Below are 8,850 nucleotides of genomic sequence, written 5' to 3' on the forward strand. Positions count from 1 at the left end.
CTTTTCCACTTAATTTTCGAAAAACACAAAAAAAAATTACAAAATCATAAAATCCAAAAATATTTCTTGTTTGAGTCTAGAGTCTCATGTTAAGTTTGGTGTCAATTGCATGTTTCTGTTCTTTTTGCATTCATGCATGTGTCTTCATTAATCTTCAAGTTGTTCTTGATGATTTCATTGCTCTGATTTTTTTTTTAAATTCTCTTGACTTGAGTGTTTTGTTGTTTCTCATATGCATTATCATTTTGTTAGTGTCAATAGTATACAAACTTCTAAGTTTGGTGTCTTGCATGCATTATTATTTGATTTTAGTTGCATTTTGACTATTCCTCATTATTAAAAATCCAAAAATATTTTTAATTTGTGTCTTTTCAAGTCAATAATATAGAGGATTGAAGATTCAGAACATTCAGCAGAAGAATTACACAGAAAAAGTTGGGCATTCAAAACGCCCAGTAAGGAAGGCAAACTGGCGTTTAAACGCCAGGCAGGGTGCCTGGCTGGGCGTTTAACGCCCAAAAGGGTAGTAGTTTGGGCGTTAAACGCCAGAATGTGCACCATTCTGGGCGTTTAACGCCAGGATGGCACAAGAGGGAAGATTCTGTTCTTAATTCAAATTTTTTTTCAAGTTTTCAAAATTTTTCAAAATCAAATCTTTTTCAAATCAAATCTTTTCAATCAAATCTTTTTCAAAATCAATTTCTTTCCATTTTCAAAAATACTTGCTATCAATTAATGATTCGATTCAACATTTCAAGTATGTTGCCTTTTCTGTTGAGAAAGGTTTAATGTTTGAATCATATCTTTTCATGTTAGCCAAGTTATTAATTTTTAAAATCAAATCTTTTTAAAATGTTTTTCAAATCTTTTTAAAACCAATCATATCTTTTTAATAACATCTTTTTCAAAATAGTTCTCAATCATATCTTTTTTATCTTCTAATTTCAAAATCTTTTTCAAAAATCACTTGATTTCTTTTCCACTCTTATTTTCAAAAATCAATTAAAGTTTTTCAAAATGTTTTTAAAATTTTTTTAATATTTTCAAAAATTTCTTCCCCTCTTCTCACATCCTTCTATTTATGGACTAACACTATTCCTCAATGAACAATTCAAACTCCATCTCTCTTGATAAGTTCGAATTCTTCTACTTTTGCCTTCTATTTTTCTTTTCCTCTAACACCTCAAGGAATCTCTGTACTGTGACATAGAGGATTCCATATTTCCTTGTTTTCTTCTCTTTCTTATGAGCAGGAGCAAAGACAAAAGCATTCTTGTTGAGGCTGACCCTGAACCTGAAAGGACCTTGAAGCGAAAGCTAAGAGAAGCTAAGGCACAGCTCTCTGTAGAGGACCTAACAGAAATCTTCAAAGAAGAAGAACCCATGGCAGCCGAAAACAACAACAATGCCAACAATGCAAGGAAGGTGCTGGGTGACTTTACTGCACCTACTTCCGACTTCTATGGGAGAAGCATCTCTATCCCTGCCATTGGAGCAAACAACTTTGAGCTTAAGCCTCAATTAGTTTCTCTGATGCAACAGAATTGCAAGTTCCATAGACTTCCATTGGAAGATCCTCATCAGTTTTTAGCTGAGTTCTTGCAAATCTGTGACACTGTCAAGACTAATGGGGTTGACCCTGAGGTCTACAGACTTATGCTATTCCCTTTTGCTGTAAGAGACAGAGCTAGAATATGGTTGGACTCACAACCTAAAGAAAGCCTGAACTCTTGGGAAAAGCTAGTCAATGCCTTCTTGGCAAAGTTCTTTCCACCTCAAAAATTGAGTAAGCTTAGAGTGGAATTTCAAACCTTCAGACAGAAGGAAGGAGAATCCCTTTATGAAGCTTGGGAAAGATACAAACAATTGGTCAGAAAGTGTCCCTCTGATATGCTTTCTGAATGGAGCATCATAGGTATTTTCTATGATGGTCTGTCTGAACTGTCCAAGATGTCATTGGATAGCTCTGCTGGAGGATCTCTTCATTTGAAGAAGACGCCTACAGAAGCTCAAGAGCTAATTGAAATGGTTGCAAATAACCAATTCATGTACACTTCTGAAAGGAATCCTGTGAACAATGGGACAAATCAGAAGAAAGGAGTTCTTGAGATTGATACTCTGAATGCCATGTTGGCTCAGAACAAGATATTGACCCAACAAGTCAATATGATTTCTCAAAGTCTGTCTGGAATGCAAAATGCACCAAGCAGTACTAAGGAAGCTTCATCTGAAGAAGAAGCTTATGATCCTGAGAACCCTTCAATGGAAGAGGTGAATTACATGGGAGAACCCTATGGAAACACCTATAATCCTTCATGGAGAAATCATCCAAATCTCTCATGGAAGGATCAATAGAGACCTCAACAAGGTTTCAACAACAATAATGGTGGAAGAAACAGGTTTAGCAATGGCAAGCCTTTTCCATCATCTTCTCAGCAACAGACAGAGAGTTCTAAGCAGAACACCTCTGACTTAGCAACCATGGTCTCTGATCTAATCAAAACCACTCAAAGTTTCATGACTGAAACAAGGTCCTCCATTAGAAACTTGGAGGCACAAGTGGGTCAGCTGAGCAAGAAAATTACTGAACTCCCTCCTAGTACTCTTCCAAGCAATACAAAAGAAAATCCAAAAGGAGAGTGCAAAGCCATCAACATGGCCGAATTTGGAGAGGAGGAAGAGGCAGTGAACGCCACCGAGGAAGACCTCAATGGACGGCCACTGGCCTCCAATGAGTTCCCTAATAAGGAACCATGGGAATCTGAGGCTCCCACTGAGACCATAGAGATTCCATTGGATTTACTTCTGCCATTCATGAGCTCTGATGAGTATTCTTCCTCTGAAGAGGATGAGTATGTCACTGAAGAGCAAGTTGCTAAATACCTTGGAGCAATCATGAAGCTAAATGACAGGTTATTTGGTAATGAGACTTGGGAGGATGAACCCCCTTTGCTCACCAAAGAATTGGATTACTTGTCTAGGCAGAAACTACCTCAAAAGAGACAGGATCCTGGGAAGTTTTCAATACCTTGTACCATAGGCACCATGACCTTCAAGAAGGCCTTGTGTGACCTAGGGTCAAGTGTAAACCTCATGCCTCTCTCTGTAATGGAGAAGCTAGGGATCTTTGAGGTGTAAGCTACAAAAATCTCACTAGAGATGGCAGACAATTCAAGAAAACAAGCCTATGGACTTGTAGAGGATGTTCTGGTAAAAGTTGACGACCATTACATCCCTGCTGATTTCATAGTCCTAGAGACTGGAAAGTGCATGGATGAGTCAATCATCCTTGGCAGACCCTTCCTAGCCACAGCAAAGGCTGTGATTGATGTGGACAGAGGAGAATTGATCATTCAAGTGAATGAAGAATCTCTTGTATTTGAGGCTCAAGGATATCCCTCTGTCACCATGGAGAGGAAGCATGAAGAGCTTCTCTCAAAACAGAGTCAAACAGAGCCCCCACAGTCAAACTTTAAGTTTGGAGTTGGGAGGCCACAACCAACTTCTAAGTTTGGTGTTGAACCCCCACGTTCAAACTCTAAGTTTGGTGTTGGGAGGTTCCAACATTGCTCTGAGTATCTGTGAGGCTCCATGAGAGCCCACTGTCAAGCTAATGACATTAAAGAAGCGCTTATTGGGAGGCAACCCAATCTTATTATATTTATCTATTCTCTTTTGTTATTTTATATTTTCTGTAGGTTGATGATCATGAGAAGTCGCAAAATCAATTGAAAAAGCAAAAAAAGAAAGAAAAATAGAACACCCTGGAGGAGAACTTGATGGCGTTTAAACGCCAGTAAGGCTAGCAAATGGGCGTTTAACGCCCAGTCTGGCACCATTCTGGGCGTTTAACGCCAGAAAGGGGCACCAGACTAGCGTTAAATGCCAGAAAAAAGCAAGAACTTGGCGTTAAACGCCAGAAATGGGCACCAGCCCGGCGTTTAACGCCAGAATTGGCATGAAGGGCATTTTTTGCTCGCCACTTGGTGTAGGGATGACTTTTCCTTGACACCTTAGGATCTGTGGACCCCACAGGATCCCCACCTACCCCACCACCCTCTCTCTTCTTCTTCACCCATTCACCAATCACCTCAACACCTCTTCCCCAAAAACCTTTCACCTATCAAATCCCATCTTTCTCTTCACCACTCACATCCATCCTTCATAAAACCCCACCTACCTCACCATTCAAATTCAAACCACTTTCCCTCCCAAACCCACCCTCCCATAACCGAACCCTAACCCTCTCCCTACCCCTATATAAACCCATCTTCACTCCTCATTTTCACACACCCTAAACACTACTTCTCCCCCTTTGGCCGAACCACAAAGCCATTTCCATCTCCTTCATTTCTTCTTCTTCTACTCTCTTCTTTTCTCTTTTGCTCGAGGACGAGCAAACCTTTTAAGTTTGTTGTGGTAAAAGCATTACTTTTTGTTTTTCCATAACCATTTATGGCATCCAAGGCCGGAGAAACCTCTAGAAAGAGGAAAGGGAAGGCAAAAGCTTCCACCTCCGAGTCATGGGAGATGGAGAGATTCATCTCAAGGGTGCATCAAGACCACTTCTATGAAGTTGTGGCCTTGAAGAAGGTGATCCCCGAGGTCCCTTTCAAACTCAAAAAGAGTGAATATCCGGAGATCCGACATGAGATCCGAAGAAGAGGTTGGGAAGTTCTTACCAACCCCATTCAACAAGTCGGAATCTTAATGGTTCAAGAGTTCTATGCCAATGCATGGATCACCAAGAACCATGATCAAAGTGTGAACCTGGACCCAAAGAATTGCCTTACAATGGTTCGGGGAAAATACTTGAATTTTAGTCCGAAAAATGTAAGGTTGGCATTCAACTTGCCCATGATGCAAGGAGATGAACATCCTTACACTAGAAGGGTCAACTTTGATCAAAGGTTGGACCAAGTCCTCACAGTCATTTGTGAAGAGGGCGCCCAATGGAAGAGAGATTCAAGAGGAAACCCGGTTCAATTGAGAAGGCATGACCTCAAGCCTGTGGCTAGGGGATGGTTGGAGTTTATCCAACGCTCAATCATTCCCACTAGCAACCGGTCCGAAGTTACTATAGACCGGGCTATCATGATTCATAGCATCATGATTGGAGAAGAAATAAAAGTTCATGAGGTTATATCCCAAGAACTTTATAAGGTGGCGGACAAGTCCTCTACCTTGGCAAGGTTAGCCTTTCCTCATCTCATTTGTCACCTCTGTTATTCAGTTGGAATTGACATAGAGGGAGACATCCCTATTGATGAGGACAAACCCATCACTAAGAAAAGGATGGAGCAAACAAGAGACCCCTCTCATCATCAAATCCCTGAGATGCCTCAAGGGATGCACTTTCCTCCACAAAACTATTGGGAGCAACTGAACACCTCCCTAGGAGAATTGAGTTCCAACATGGGACAACTAAGGGTGGAGCACCAAGAACACTCCATTCTCCTCCATGAAATTAGAGAAGATCAAAGAATCATGAGGGAGGAGCAACAAAGACAAGGAAGAGACATTGAGGAGCTCAAGCACTCCATAAGATCTTCAAGAGGAAGAACAAGCCGCCATCACTAAGGTGGACCCGTTCTTTAATTCCCTTGTTCTTTATTTTTCTGTTTTTCGAAAATTATGTTTATGTTTACCTAAGTTTGTGTCTTGTGATCATTAGTGTCTTAGTATCTATGCCTTAAAGTTATGAATGTCCTATGAATCCATCACCTTTCTTGAATGAAAAATGTTCTTAATTGAAAAAGAGAAGAATTGCATGAATTTTAAATTTTATAACAGATTAATTATTTTGATGTGGTGGCAATACTTTTGTTTTCTGAATGTATGCTTAAACAGTGCATATGTATTTTGAATTTGTTATTCATGAATGTTGACTCTTGAAAGAATGATGAAAAAGGAGACGTGTTACTGAGGATCTGAAAAATCATAAAAATGATTCTTGAAGCAACAAAAAGCAGTGAATACAAAAAAAAAGAAGGAGAAAAACGAAAAAAAAAGGGAGAAAAGAAAAACGAAAAAAAAAGAGAAAAACGAAAAAAAAAAGAGAGAAAAGAAAAAAATAAAGTTGTGATCCAAGGCAAAAAGAGTGTGCTTAAGAACCCTGGACACCTCTAATTGGGGACTCTAGCAAAGCTGAGTCACAATCTGAAAAGGTTCACCCAATTATGTGTCTGTGGCATGTATGTATCCGGTGGTAATACTGGAAGACAGAGTGCTTTGGGCCACAGCCAAGACTCATAAAATAGCTGTGTTCAAGAATCATCATACTTAACTAGGAGAACCAATGACACTATCTGGATTCTGAGTTCCTAAAGAAGCCAATCATTCTGAATTTCAAAGGATAGAGTGAGATGCCAAAACTGTTCAGAAGCAAAAAGCTAAAAGCCCCGCTCATCTAATTAATACTGATCTTCATAGATGTTTTTGGAATTCATTGTATATTCTCTTCTTTTTATCTTATTTGATTTTCAGTTGCTTGAGGACAAGCAACAATTTAAGTTTGGTGTTGTGATGAGCGGATAATTTATACGCTTTTTGGCATTGTTTTTAGTATGTTTTTAGTATGTTTTAGTTAGTTTTTAGTATATTTTTATTAGTTTTTAGTTAAAATTCACTTTTCTGGACTTTACTATGAGTTTGTGTGTTTTTCTGTAATTTTAGGTATTTTCTGGCTGAAATTGAGGGACTTGAGCAAAAATACCTGAAATCACAGAAAAGTGAATCAGATTTTAGGTATTTTCTGTGATTTTAGTCTATGAATCAGATTTTTGCTCAAGTCCCTCAATTTCAGCCAGAAAATACCTGAAATCACAGAAAAACACACAAACTCATAGTAAAGTCCAGAAAAGTGAATTTTAACTAAAAACTAATAAAAATATACTAAAAACTAACTAAAACATACTAAAAACATACTAAAAACAATGCCAAAAAGCGTATAAATTATCCGCTCATCAGTCTTCTTCTTATTTTTATTTATTTTTTGGTTTATCTTTTTTTGATAATAAATACAAAAACTTTTGAAAGAAAAATATATAACTTTATAAATAAAAAAAAAGATTTTGCACAAAGAAAAAAGAAAAAAAATAAAAAGAAGCAACAAATTATAGCATTTTGCTTTATGTGTTATGATTAAGAAATTTTGTTGTTAAAATTAAAACTTTTTTGTATTGTAATTAAAAAATTTTGATGCTATTTTTATTTTATATTTTTTTTCAAACAACTCCTCTTCTTTTTTTTCTTGTTTTCTTAATTTTTTTTATTTTGTTTCACACTCACATAACTCTTATTATTTTCTCCAAGGAGAATAAAAAAAATAAAAAAAAGAAGGAATAAGAAGAAAGTTATGTAACTTTTTATTTTAGAGTAAAGGACATTTTTGTCTTTGACCTTTTTTTTTGCGGACATTTTCGTCCTCAAGCAATGGAAAATACATTAAAGCCCCTGATCCTTGAAAAACGTGGACATTTATGTCCTTCCGTTGAATTCAGTCGTTTGCACTGAACGGAAAAGGTTGAGCTGACAGAGGTGGCGCTGAGGTGGCACGTAATGTAGGCCAGGTGGCATGGAGCATTTTGTAACAGGACGTATAAGTCCCTGGAGACGAAAACGACGCCGTTTTGTCTCCTCCCCCATCTGCCCTTTTCTTCTTCCTTGGTCCCTTTTCCCTTCCATTCTTCTTCCTCAACCCCTGCCTCCATCACCGCCACACAGCCACGCCTCTGTCAGCCACCATCAATGCCGGCGACCTCCTCCTTCCTCTCTTTTCGCGTCTTCTTCCCTTTCTCACTCCCTTGCTCCCATTAGTCTCTCTCTTTCCAGCCTTCACCAAAGGTCAATTTGTAAAAAAATATTCCATGTGTCGTGGGATAACAGTGGAGGGTCCATACAGAGAATATAAAAATAAAGCTGAAGCAAAAGATATACCTCAAAAAGTAGTTATAGTTCTCTATCACTATCTAGTTGTTGTGCTTGTGCATTTGTTGCTGCCTTATCAGCTTCTTCCAAAACAAAGTTCTTCAATGAATCAACATCCCTTGAACCTGGCAATTCAAAAAATATGTAAACTTAAAATTCGATCTATTAATGCTCCCTCAAATGTTGGTTAACACATGGGGTGAGAGTGCAATGGGGAATAGATAATACAGGCATCCAGCAAGTAAAACAAATAAATAATTAAGTGGATAAATCAGTTAATAATGGATGGTGAAAAAAGTGATGATGTTTTTCATTGAGTTAAAGAATACCTTTTTTCATTCATGGCTGCTTAGATAATTAGATAAAGACAGTAAAGAATCACACATAAATTATATCCAATAATCCAAGACCATTCAAAAATATTTTTCTCCATTCACGCACTTGTGTCTTGACAGTGTTGATACTCAATTAACTGTCAAATGCAATTCAAAATTTTACAAGAACAAAATATATCAATAATTGAACTCATAAATGTAGAAGCAGAGTGCAGAGTAGACTCAAACATAGCATGAGATTTTAAGAAATATGCGCCACTACATTATAAGCATATTGCACAAAGCTCCTTTGATGATCACCGCAATCCACTTCCACAATCTCTATTTCATCAGTTTTTCAATTGCTTTTCCCAAATCATCCCACAACGTCCCCAAGTTCTTACTGTAATAATAAGCATCATCATTTTACAGCTTAGAAATCACTCTTAGCTCAACAATATAAAAGCAGTTAAGAGAATGAATGAATCCATTACCAATGCTTGCATCAGGAAACGCAAAACTTGACAAATCACGCAGTGTCCTTCTCTTGATCTATGAAGGGAGAAAAGTCAAAAACATTCCATGTGAATCTCATTGAAATTTTCAC

General features: G+C 37.8%; 1 non-coding gene across 1 annotated transcript; it reads right to left on the reverse strand.

The window, feature by feature from the left end:
* Positions 1-1,788: 1,788 nt before the first annotated feature.
* On the reverse strand, positions 1,789-1,896 carry LOC112804450 (small nucleolar RNA R71). The gene has a single exon (XR_003203065.1). It is a non-coding gene; the product is annotated as a small nucleolar RNA R71 (small nucleolar RNA).
* Between the last annotated feature and the right edge of the window lie 6,954 nt (positions 1,897-8,850).

This window comes from Arachis hypogaea, chromosome 5 (assembly GCF_003086295.3).
Source record: "Arachis hypogaea cultivar Tifrunner chromosome 5, arahy.Tifrunner.gnm2.J5K5, whole genome shotgun sequence".
NCBI classification, from domain to species: Eukaryota; Viridiplantae; Streptophyta; class Magnoliopsida; order Fabales; family Fabaceae; genus Arachis; species Arachis hypogaea.